Source organism: Equus quagga, chromosome 5 (assembly GCF_021613505.1).
Source record: "Equus quagga isolate Etosha38 chromosome 5, UCLA_HA_Equagga_1.0, whole genome shotgun sequence".
Classification (NCBI taxonomy): domain Eukaryota; kingdom Metazoa; phylum Chordata; class Mammalia; order Perissodactyla; family Equidae; genus Equus; species Equus quagga.
The window spans coordinates 45,588,205-45,600,468 of record NC_060271.1 but is presented as its reverse complement, the minus strand read 5'-3'; the positions used below and the strand labels follow the sequence as shown (position 1 = coordinate 45,600,468).

Genomic DNA, 12,264 nt, shown 5'->3' with positions numbered 1-12,264 from the left:
CTGCTGCCTCTTCCCAAACTGAAACTCTGTCGCCCTTAAACTCTCACTCCCCGCCCCGGCCCCAGCCCCTGGACCCTCATTCTACTCTCAGTCTCTGAATTTGACTCCTCCAGAGACCTCATAGAAGTGGGATCATACGGTATTTGTCTCTGCATTTTTTAACTTTCAAAACATCAGAATGAAGGTAGACGTGCAAGACGGACACTTCTCTCGTTTTAATTCCTTCACTTTGTCAGCCCCCCGCCCCCAATTCTAGAAAGCGCAGGAGGTAGGCGGAGACGGGATGCAGCTGGAGGAAAGCTACCCTGAGTAGTCCAGCACCCATCTGATGAGGTGACACCCTTGCTCACAGCAGAGTGGGCGACCCCACGGGAGATGAGTAGATGCTCTATTTAGGCCTCCTGGAGTTGCCCAAACAGGTGGCATTTGAAGGTAGAAGGCAAGTGGGTAAGGTGATGAGCGGGGCCCTGCCTCTGTTGTCCAGACCAGGAGGGGTCCTAGAGAGGGAGCAGGCACACCCCCTCCACTCCAGGGGGAATAGACCTGCATGTGCTAAGGCTCTTGGAGAGGACAACAGAGACGGTGCTGAGCCGGTGCCATCCTGAAGCCCGCAGAAGGGCCCCCCACCTGTGTGCCCCTCAGTCCTGGTGGGGATCACCCAGCTGGCTTATTTCACTCAGCCGAAAGAACCCCATACCCTGGTCTGTTGATAAGAACAGGGTAATGGGCCCGGGGCTGGCATGTCATCAGTCACCTGGAGAGCTTGTAGAAGCCCATATTCACCCGCCCAGAGGACATGATTCTGGGTCTCCAGAGTGGGGCCCAGGAATCTGTATTTCTGAACTGCTCCAAAGACGACTGGGATGGGGCCAGTCAGGCTGCCGTGTCTGGGAACTGCCGTGAACAGGTCAGAGCTCCAGCTGAGTGCTTCCCACCTTCACTGTGGCATCATTGGGTCCCTGACCCACTTTCTAATTTGTATTGGCTGCATAGATGAGGGTGCAGTGGCAATCCCCTTTATGCTGTTTGAGGGTCCTACTTTCCTGTAGTTGCAGGGTGCTGGTGGGAGCTCTGAGCAACAGCAGAGAGAAACAATGCCCCCTCCTTGTAACAGGGATGCAGCTTCAAGCGAAAGTGCCCCCCGGCTTGGCTATGATGCGTTCCAACTCACCTGGCCGTGCCCAGGCCGGCTGTGGCTCTCTGACTCTCTGGGGGATGCTGACTTCTGGGGTCTATCGCTGAGGCAGGAAGACTTTGGGGCTCCCACTTTCTGAGGCAGGCACCCAGGCTGGGTGAGAGCCACCCCCTTCTTTGCAGCCAGCAGACCTGGCCTGCATGCACGTGTGATTCATGGTCTTTCTCTCTTCAGCAAGATCACCTCTTAGGGAGATGCGGGAGGTGGTTTTCTGATGAAATCCATTCGTCTTTCTGGAGTCCCGGCCTCAGTGATATGACAAGGGGTTGACATGGACCCCACTGCTGCCTGCAGTCGAGGAACGCAGCCACGGCGTTGCCGCCCTCGGTGGGGGGAGCTGGAAGGGGAGCGAGCATGCGCTGGGTGCATTCAGTCATTGGCAGGCTGGGGGTACAGTGGCCCCTCGTGAGTTAACGGCAGGGTGGTCCCATCCCCTCTCGGGAAGCCCCCACCCACTTCCGGTGCAGGCAGCAGAAACAACTCCTCCACTGATGGCGGTGGTAAGCACGAGGGCTGGGCCGCTTCACGCCCCCGGGATTCCTCACGTGTGTACCGGGTCCTGGTGGCTGGGTCTAGTCGGCATCCTTCGTGTTCTGAGGACACTTCGGTGTCCGCTGGCCGGGAAGCAGAGCGAGTGGCTCAGAGAGGCTTCATAGACTCACCCCACCCTGGGTCCACTGCCACTTAATCTCTTCTTGTTTTCTTTCCACACAGGATTCCGTTGGTGAACCTGTAAAAAAATAAAATAAAAAAATAAAAACACAAAACCTAAAACTAAACTATCTAAGGGGAGGGTCCCCGCACCTACCACTTCTGTTTGCCGGTGGGGAACTGACAGAGCAGGACGCTATAGGCCAAATATATTTTTATAAAAATGCTCATGCCTATGGGGCACTGCCTTCTCCCGAGTTTTCTTTGGAGAACAGAACCAAGAAATGCAAGAACGGACCTGGAGACGGAGAGGAGAGAAGACCAAGCGAAAGGACGGAAGGAAGCACCTGCAGCCTGGGGTTTGTCCTCCGACTCTGAACCTGTGCCAATAATACCATTATGTGCCATGTACTGACCGAAAGACTTGGTGACAGCAGAAGCCAAGCGAACCACGCGTAGAAACTCACAGAAAACAGGGGTGGGAATCTCTTCCGATAGAGTCTCTATTTCTGGTTAATATATATATATATAAATATATAAATACACACAGACACACACACACACTTTTTTTGTACTGTAGCAATTTTTGAAGATCTTCAATGTTCCTTTTTAAAAAAATCTGTTGTCGGTTACAAAATCTGATTTATTTAACATGCTTAGTACGAACAGAATAAACTGGTGTTTTCTACTTTGGCAGTTCACACACCACACACGCACACAAACCCACACACACAGACACATACACGCATAGATATGCATATATTGGAAATGCAGTTCCACGAGTGAGCATATTCTTTCCGGTAACCTGGTATCCCATTGCCATCCATCCTGGGGAACAGCCTCAACCCATGCAAAGAGACCCTTAAATGACATGTCCTGTGTCTGCTAGGTACTTGGTGAGTGGCGACAGATGGGCGCTTTATTACTTGGTCCAGAATTAAGAATGCCATGGTTTTGTATACATACCTATATATATATATATATACACACACACATATATATATACACACACACATAAATATGATCTTTTTCACTTAATTGTTTGAAGAAGCTGTCTAACAGCCATGCGCACATTTACGTAGCTGGCTGCTTACATAGGGGCCCGAGCCTCAGATTGGGTGGGTGGTGGATTCTTGGCCATCTTTGTGTTATACAAGCATAGACCGAATTAAAGAAATTTTCCAGCTTCAAAAATTAAAGAAATATATCCTTATAATGTGTGTGTGTATGTCAGAGCAGAACTCAGAAATTTACGAGGGTCTGAGTTTATTTGAAAATGAGACAAAATTCCATGTGCAAAGGACCCACCTGCTCCCACGTGATCCATGCCTTAGCATGATCTGCGTTTCTTTCCCACACCTTGGTGGACAGAGGTTGCCCACTCTTTCTTGAGCCGGAGAGTGACTTTGAATCTTGGGGGAGACTGTAGCAAAGATGCTGTCTCTTGTCGGCTCCCATTGGGCGACGTTTGTGTTTTGACATCAAGAATCCTACTTAGGAACTTTCCATTGGAAATTTGGGCTCCAGACCAGAGCCTCCTTACAGAGAATCCCAACCACACACACTTCCTTAAAAGCACTGCCATGTTCAGGCGAGGTGACTGCCTCACAAGCCCCACGCACGCAGGCGCCCTGGTGCCCCATCAAGCTGTCAGTAGAGGGTGCTGTAAGGGATGAGAGGGTCCACCCACCGGAGGCTCTCACGCTTCCCCATTAGAGAGCAGGGTGTGTCCTCCTCATGTGGACCCCAGATCAGGTTCGCATGGCCTGTCTCTTATCAATGGCCCACCTGCGACTTTGGTTTCATCAGTAGGGTATGTGAGCCGGTCTGGTGGAATGCCTGCAGACCAGGTTCAAAGGTTAAAGATCAGGCGAACAGCTAACCTTGCGCCCACTTAACCTTGTTTCCACTTGTTGGCCGGGCTGGTGACATCCTGATTTTTCCACTGGGCTCAGTCTCCCTCTGCAACACCTTAAAATGTGCTTGAAAAGTTCACTTTGCTCCTCTTGAAAGATGGGAGAGGGAAGCGATGTCAGTGAAGGGAAAACAAGTGTTTTTGTAACACCATAGTGTTCAGGTCTGTTTTCATGGCATTGCTCGTGAAGTAGGAAAGTTGTGTTTTTTGGTTTTGGTTTTGTCGTTTTCCCCCAAAGCTTCAGCACATACGGAGACACCACAAACATCTGCCACCGGTGCATGATCATCTCCAGGTTCCTGGGATCATCTGTGTGCCGCTTGATCTTGCACCTCTTTGTCCGTCATTCAGCTCTTCCATCTCATTACCTTCAAGTCACGCTCCGGCTGGAGGCTGGCGCTGGCGCCTTCCTGACTCAGGTGAGCACAGCTCCATGTCACTGTCACCAAGGCGAGGCTGTCAGCATCCGTCAGGGCCGTGGAAGCTGCTCTGCTCTCTGACACGCTGAGCTCCAGCGAGCCCAGCCAGGAAGGAGGTGATGACAGGGGGCCTGTTCATTCTCCAACGGTGGGAACCCAGGATTCCCCATGGGGCCACAGTTTGGTGTCCACCACGTCACCTCTGACTGCAGCTCAGCCGCTTCCCAGGACCTCGGGCTGTTCTCTGGATGCCCGAACTCATTCCAGAGTGCCATGTGACTCCGAGCTTTGGAAGGAAGCTTGCAATAACAAAGCCCCCCGCCCCCAGACACAGGCACACACAGCCCCTTGGGCACATGCTCAGGGCAGGGCCAGGATACGCACGAGTACAACCTCCAGACAAGCCAGCACCTGCACGTCCCCACCAGGAAGTCTAGTTCTGTAGTGACGTTTGTGAAAACAAACCCACTTGGGGAAGGCTGCCATTTTATGATGATGGAGCGAGTGTGCGTAGAGATGGTTTATTTGATTTTTTAAATGGTTACCTGGAAACATCATCTCTGTACAAAGAGATAATAAATGAAAGTGAGCAGGCTTACAAAATCCAGCTCCACCCACAGTAAAGTCTACAAAACAACACAGCATAGTTTTTTCTGAATCAGGCCCTATGTACACATGTCCAAACATTTTGTGAGTCGGTGTCTGATGAGTGTGGCCCGGCCATCCTTTTGCAGCCTTGGGGCAATGTTCTGGGTTGGTCGCTGTTCTCTCTTCTCGTCTTTCTAGATTTCAGGTCCATCAGCAACCCCGCAGTGTTCCATCCATCACAAAGGCTATATCTTCTTAGCCCCCAGGGCTCGGTCCTTACTTTTGCTTTTTTCCCAAAGAAAGGTACTCAGAGGAAGGGCGATGGGCTTTGATAAGGTCCCCAAATTATTGTCCACCTCCATCTCATCCCTTCAGTGACTCCCTGAGATCTCACAGTCACGGGCCCCCGGGCAGCGCATGAACCACTATCCGTTGCCTACCATTAGACTCTTAAAGCTTCCAAAACAGCTGGGCTTGGCTTTTGGGGACAAGTCAACTTCTAGGCTTAATCACTTCTAATCTTCATGTGTTTGATGTCATTTTTATCAGGTTGAAGTAATGGGTATGATGAGTTTTGTTTATAAGTTCTGAGTACTAAGGGAAAGATGCTGCAGGCGTGGCCAGGAAAGCTTCCTGGCCATTTCCCTCCGGGCTCAGATTCCAGCATGGTCCAAGGCAAAGCCAGGCTGTGTGGCACCGAGTCTTCCTTCTCAGCTCCAGTCTGCTCATGCACAGTGTGGAAGTTGAGGGACCCCAGGGCGTGTCAGAAGGTTGTTAGTGTTCAGAGGTAGTGTCCCTCTTGCACAGAAAGGAGAGACGACTCAGGAGGCCATCATTTCTGCCAAGTGTGTCTGGTCCCTCCCAATCTTGAGTTTGGGTCGACTTCTCATGCTGCATTCAACTCCCAGAAATTCATCTCAGTCCTTCATGGAGCATTTTAAATTTAGAAACCTGGACTCATCTGCAAATCCTACCAGCTCTCTGAATTGGACGTCCAAGAATTCAGTGATTACTTCAGTCATCTTGCAGTCGCAAGCACTCTCTCTTCTCACAAATGCATTGCTCTTTCTCAGCCACATTTCAACATCAGGCAGAAGCTTCCTTACAGGTTTTGGTCTTCAGGAATTTGGTGCGTGGATATCTGCTCCCATCTGTCACAGAATGAAGTGAACACATCAGAGAATTGACCCCTTTGCCTTGTACAGTGTCTGTTTGACTCTATTGCCCATGGAGATGTTCCATCTCTTTTGCTTTTTCTCCCAGATGATCCAGTATCTGAATCCCAGGTTCTTGGAGACCAGATGAGGAACCAGGGCTGAGGTTCAGAGCGGGGCCCAGCAGCCCTTTCACGGTCAGGCTGGAGCCTCCCATGGCTGTCATTTCAAAATGGTGTCAGTACACACCGTTTCTTTGTCTATATATGGCACTGCCACCCTCTTTCAGCAGGGAGATCTCAGCAAACATGTGTCGATACTCTGCTGGGCTGTCTTTGCCCCTCTCTTCCATGGAGTCATCCCGAAAGTCACCATGCAAAAAGATACTGAGATTCCTGAGTTCCGTCAAGATTCCAGGGCCATTTTGTTTCGGCATGTGAGTTCTTTAAGAAGACACTACTCACATATGCAATTAGAAGAGAAACAGCTCTTCCTGGATCCCCATAACTAGCTGAGCATTTATCCATCTGCTTAGTCAACAAAGACTTGTTGAACTTCTCCATGTTAGTGATACAGTGAGGAACAAGACAGACACAGTCCTGCCTTCATGTGTTTTACTCTACTCTGAGAGGAGGCAGATAATTAATTAACCTAAAAGCAAACGAAATGATTTCCAGAGACAGTGATAAGAGATAGGAAGGGAACAGAGCAGAGTGACAGGAGAGAGAGAGAAGAGGGAGTTGTCTGTGTCTCTTTGTCCTGCCATGACCTCCTCCTGGGAGATCATCACTCACTTACCGAGGGCTGGTTTGGGGTTGTAGGGAGCAAGAAAGCCTTACTCCTACCTCCTGGATGAAGATGCAGTGCAGTGCTGTGGATAAGATGTCTCAGTCATTACAGACTCTTCCGTGTGGTTTTCCACCAAACCTCTCCATCATTCAGCAAGGAGTGGTACTGCAGGGGAAGCAGAGAGGTGGGGCCAAGATGAGGGACCTTACCGTGATGATGAACTTCTGTCTTCCTTGAGTGCTGTCTCTGCCACTGGGCTCCTCCCCTTGCACGCAGCTCTGTTGTCAAGTCACCATTAGGTTAACCAGGTCTCAAGGAGGACAAAGGAATTCAGGGACAGAGATGCAGCCTACGGGGCACTGGGGGCCCCGGGGAGAGTCATCCCTCCGCCTAAGAGAAGGCAGCTGCCTTTTCAAAAGTTCACCCTCAACACTGATCACACTTAGCAACGTACTTAAACAACATCTGCTTTTAAACAAGCAGCTATTCCCAAACATGCCATGATTCATGTAATTTTGGAGTGGTTACTTCGGTGCAGTTTGTCAATTTGCTATGCCATACTGTTTTCTGATCATTTGTTTGTTTTCCAGTGTAAATAGCACAGCCCACATAAATGAGCCAAACTCGCACCATCTGAGCGTCTTTGATCATTCATCCTTATTTTACATCGATGTGCTTCCCGTGTGAAGATGAACTTGTTCTTTTTCCCCCACTCTGAGCCAAGATTTGTGTGTTACTTATACTCAGTGTTATCCGTGGGGTTTCCAGCAAAGTCTTACATGGTTGGTTGACATTCTGAAATATGCTACCAGCCCTTCCTTCCAAAAAGTGCAGAGCATGGTGGTACAGAGTTTCGCGTTTCTGGGTTTAGAGTTTGCACTTGAATGTAAGGAGTGGGTAAATAGAGGCAGAGAATCATCATCTTTTTGATCACTCCAACTTTCAAACAAAGAGAAAGATTGAGCTTCTTTTGACCTCAAATGATTCTAGAAAGATCTTAGCCAGCAAGTACTCTCTAGCCAATCTCTGGACTTCAAATCAGTCACCACGCGAGCAGGCAATCCCTGGGCAGGAAACTGGCCTCTGTGCACAGTCTCCCTTTGTGCCAAAGAGCCAGCAGTAGCATCTGCACTGAATCGGAGGAGCAGCCCCTGCAGAACCGGGACAGCCAGGCTCCAGTGTGCTCCACATTCCCCTGCCATTCTGTTCCACTTTGCTCTGGGGGAGGTTAAACACAAGTTCAGCTGACGAGAAAGCTGCGCACACAATGGCACCAAGAACATAGAATGATACAGGAGTGAGAGGCGAGATGCTGGCCATGGGCTCTTTAAGGCACTAGTGCAGGTCAGCAGAGGGCTTCTTGCCTGATTCCCAGACAGCACGCCGGCCACAGATCCACACTCCACGCTTGGAAAAGCACAGCCCACGCCCAGCTGTAAAGGCAACTGATGAGAATGGTTAACTCGGTTATAATATGTGTCTGTGTTGGAGCCGAAATGCTAAAATAAATCCTTCCCGGAGCTCCATTGCATTTCCCACTTGATAGATTCCCTGCTAAATGTTCTGAGAGTTACTGTGAATAGAATCAAGAGAGTAGTTTTGAATGAAACCATAAATCGAAGTCATAGATGGAAGAGTCTTGGCTTAAGAGGCATGTTAGAAACAGGGCCGACCTTGCCCGTGTGGGACAGGTAGGTTTAGAAGCACTTAGAGTGGGAGTGGTTGAAGCAGCTAGTGAGTAGTGAGCGGGGGGAGGGCGGGTCAGTGAATGTACAGGCGGCTGTGTTCTCTCTCTCTGTGTAGGTTGGAATCAGAACACACATGCACCATAGATAGTGTAAGTCAAATGGGCTAATGTAACAAACAAAGAGAGTTGATAGGACATCCCCTGCAGCTGAAATGACTCTTAGCAATGTCTTGAATGTCACAGTAAAAGATCTGCTGAGTGACGCATGGCAGGGATGGATGCAGAGAGCGTGGGCTCGTAGGAGATGCTCCTCTATGGAAGTTGATTCGTTCTGTCCCAGGTAGTCTCTTGAAATAGAATCCCCTGGAGACCTGGATTTTCGTGCATAAATCAATGCCCAAATATTTGCAAAACCAGATAACAACTTTCTAGAAGCTTCATTCTTATGTGGACATAAAGTCCTCTGATCACACTAGTTAACTTTTGTTGAATTTCTGAAATTCTGCAATAAAATTCTTTAGTGTTGATGTTTATAGCTTTTGGGTTGGCAAACTGTCAGTTCATGCTAGTCTGACTGCATTTGGCAAGTTATTGCTTCCCGACAGTCCGGGAGAGCTTGGGCCCTGGGAGAGGCAAGGATACTATGCAGTCCTAAGTTTGACTTTTTGGCACCATCACATAGATTCCTAACCACTAAAAGTCTAGGATGGGGGAGCCTTTGAGGACCCCCATATAATTGTTTCAAATCATTATGCAGGAAACTGCAAGGACAAACACCATTGTACCAACCTCCTGGCCACTGTCCTATTTCCCAAGAGAACCATCCCATCCTTTTCCACTCTGCCGTCATCCCAAGCCAAAAGGGACAATTTCAAAGCCATTGTGATACCTCAAACCCAACTTCCAACCTTCGGGAGACGAATTGGAGTAAGAGAGAGGGGTTTTGCTGAAGTCCTAGACTGCTGAAGTCTGTGTAAGGGTGTAGCAGCAAGCCCATAGCATTGTTCGGGACAAGGTTTGTGTAGCAGCCGCTGCCAGCAGGAGGAACTCTCTCCCTCTGCTCTAAAGTCTGTTTCAGGATGGGAACACCACTCTGTATTGCTTCCCTCTTATGCATGTGGATTTCTAATGTTAGGTTATGTGACTGCCTATAACTTAACGTCTACAAAGCATAATGAGTGGGTTTTTTCTCGATGAGTTTACCGCAAGGAAACATGAACTCACATGAAAGTTCTGGAGAGGAGGGATCCCTTAGGTGCTCTTAGCTCTTGTGCCATTTCCCACACAAGCATAACTGCTCTCCCAGGGAAGGCCTTAAAGACGTGGATGGTTTTGAAAAGTCAGCGGGCATTACAGATCCCACGTTTGGCCACACGCTCCTTGAATTGAACTGCCATGACTTTCAGACACATTTTGTTTCATTTTTTGCTGTTGTTTGCTTTTCGCTTGCATTTGGGTTGCTTCCTCTGAAGCCAGAAGGGTGAAATGACCTTAGCAAAACTGGTTCTCACTCAACTGGCCATAACATTGTTCCTTAAAGATGAATTCTCAACCCAAGATGACGTGGAACGGCTGGAGGTTCAGTGGACATTTCAAGATCTTCGCGTGTTGCACGCGGTGGGAATACAGGAGAGAGCTGCCCACGGCATTAGCCGCTCCCAGAAACTTCCGCCAGTCGTGGTGAGAGGGAGATGTGGGAACTTGTGAAGTTTTGGAGTGAAACTTTGCGATTTTAGGAAAACGTGACCAGTTTTGAGCTCCAGGTAATTGTTTACTTAAAAACTAGAGAGCTGGGTTTTTTAAATTTCTTCTTCTTCTGGTGGCCCTATTTGGATCATTTCTTCCTCTTACCATCCCTGGAGAAACAAGATGGCAGGTACCAGAACCCACAACATGTTGGTTACCCTTCAGTTAAAGTTATTTAAATGAAAGGCAGATCAACAGCAACAAAGCGTCACCCGAACTTGACCTTGTTGATCAAGTCTGCATAACTAGTGATTGATGTATGGATCGACCAGAGATTCATGGGACTGAAAAGCAATTTTCAGTCTCTCTACATGTGCGATTGTGTGGGAGTCTCCTCAAACATGAGTTGGCCCCAGAAAGTGGACCTTGGAGGAAGTAGGAGGCCATGCTTTGATTGTATTTTTAAAGACGTTTACATTTTTTTTTCAAAAGGAATAGATGTTTACTGCAAAACATTCAGAAAATACCAATAACCAAACAGAACGGAAACATCCGAAACCCTTCAATTATTGTTTAATTCAGTGGAAACTGGTCATTAAATCCTGAACTAGCAAGGACAAGTTGCAGGGGTCTCTCCATGGTTAGCACAGTTGACAATTCTGGCTCCAGTGAATGTTGTAGAAAAAGGACGTCCAATTAGCTTTTGACTGTCTTTGCCAGTTTCACTTGTCACTGACTCAACTCATTATTGATCATTAGAGTGTCTCTGTCATTAAGTGGAAAAGGCAGTCGACCATTTGGATGTTCTGCTTTCACATCACCCAGCATGGGCCATTGGGCACACCTGGGTGTTAGGGTGGGCTAAATAGCATACCCAGAGAAACATCCAAATGACGGGCTGGATTTTTCACGTGGGGCATCTATCCAAGAGACGTAGGTCTGAGACACAAGAAGGGTTCATTTCCATTTCGACACTCCCAGTGTGTTTGAATAACACTGAATCCACCAGGTCGCATTCCATAAATTTAAAGGTGAGGCTGATTCCTCCTCCTCTTCCCCAGCTCACCCATGGAACCAGAAAATTCCCAAACCAGGAACCTGAACCACAGGACAAGGATTAGTGACAATGGCCACAATAGCCTATTCTCACAGGTTTTAAGTTGAATGTTTTAGAACTTTATTTTTTCCCCCTTACTCATGTATAGTAAAACTGGTTTATTTTGATTTTCCTAAATTATTTTCTGATACAATAAACTGTTAACTGTTTATTTATACTTTTCCACGGAGCACTTGTTATTTTTCAATAGAAAAAGCTCTCTGTTTCAGTGTTATACATACCACGGCTGTCCTTATACATATTTATATATCATCTTCTTGAAGGAGTTAAATTATCGCGGTTTATTGTTGTTTTTCTTTAACTGCATATCATAATCATGTTAATAAACAGAAACGACACAATATATTTGGGTAGGGGTGGGGGGCTAGGTGTGATTTCCATACAGGTGAACTTTTATTCCAGATTTTTTTAAGTTGTTTCTGTATTTGAAAGCTATGTATTTGGAAAACATTGTAAATGCAACACCTATATCAACTTTCCTGTGTATATTTAGTACTCTGATGTTGCTATTAAAAAAAAACATAATATGAAAAAAATGAGAAAAGAATCGCCGTGAGTTCAGGCCATGATCTCAAAGGGACTTTTTTTCTAATGTCATTTGTTTACTTTTTGGGCAATCTCATCTAAGACCTACTCTGAGAATACGCACACTCAGGTTTCCATGCTGTGGCTCACTGATGCTAAGATTTCTGCCCCGGGTCTTCGTTATTTCCAAACCACTGCTTTCCCACTTTAACAACTAAGAGAACGTTTCCAGATCTCTGTGTGCAGGTTCTGGGGTTGGTGCAGCTGAGGCTGGGCCGCCCGGGACAGCCCCACGGGCTGTACTTGAGGCCGCCAGTGCCCACAGCAGTGGCAGGGGGTTCCTGTTGCCCTTTGAAGGACGGTCCGAGCCCAGCCCTAACTGCAGAGATTCCTGCAGAGGAAACCGGCCCGGGAAGCTGCCTCTGAAGTGTATGACGGTGCATCTGTGCCCACTGGAGCCGGGGGACACGTGGAAGGCACAGAGTTTACAGAGGGCAAAAGGCACTCACGGGTGGGCGAGGGCTCTACCGCCAGCCCC

The 12,264-nt window shown here is 48.1% G+C and overlaps 1 protein-coding gene across 1 annotated transcript in view; it reads left to right on the top strand.

Moving 5' to 3' along the window:
* AJAP1 (adherens junctions associated protein 1) overlaps window positions 1–11,627 on the top strand; it is a 136,409-nt gene extending 124,782 nt beyond the window's left edge. Inside the window, exon 6 of the mRNA XM_046660091.1 lies at window positions 1,910–11,627. The gene's annotated coding sequence lies outside the window, so the exon portion shown is untranslated. The remainder of the gene's footprint in view (window positions 1–1,909) is intronic.
* Window positions 11,628–12,264: the final 637 nt, after the last annotated feature.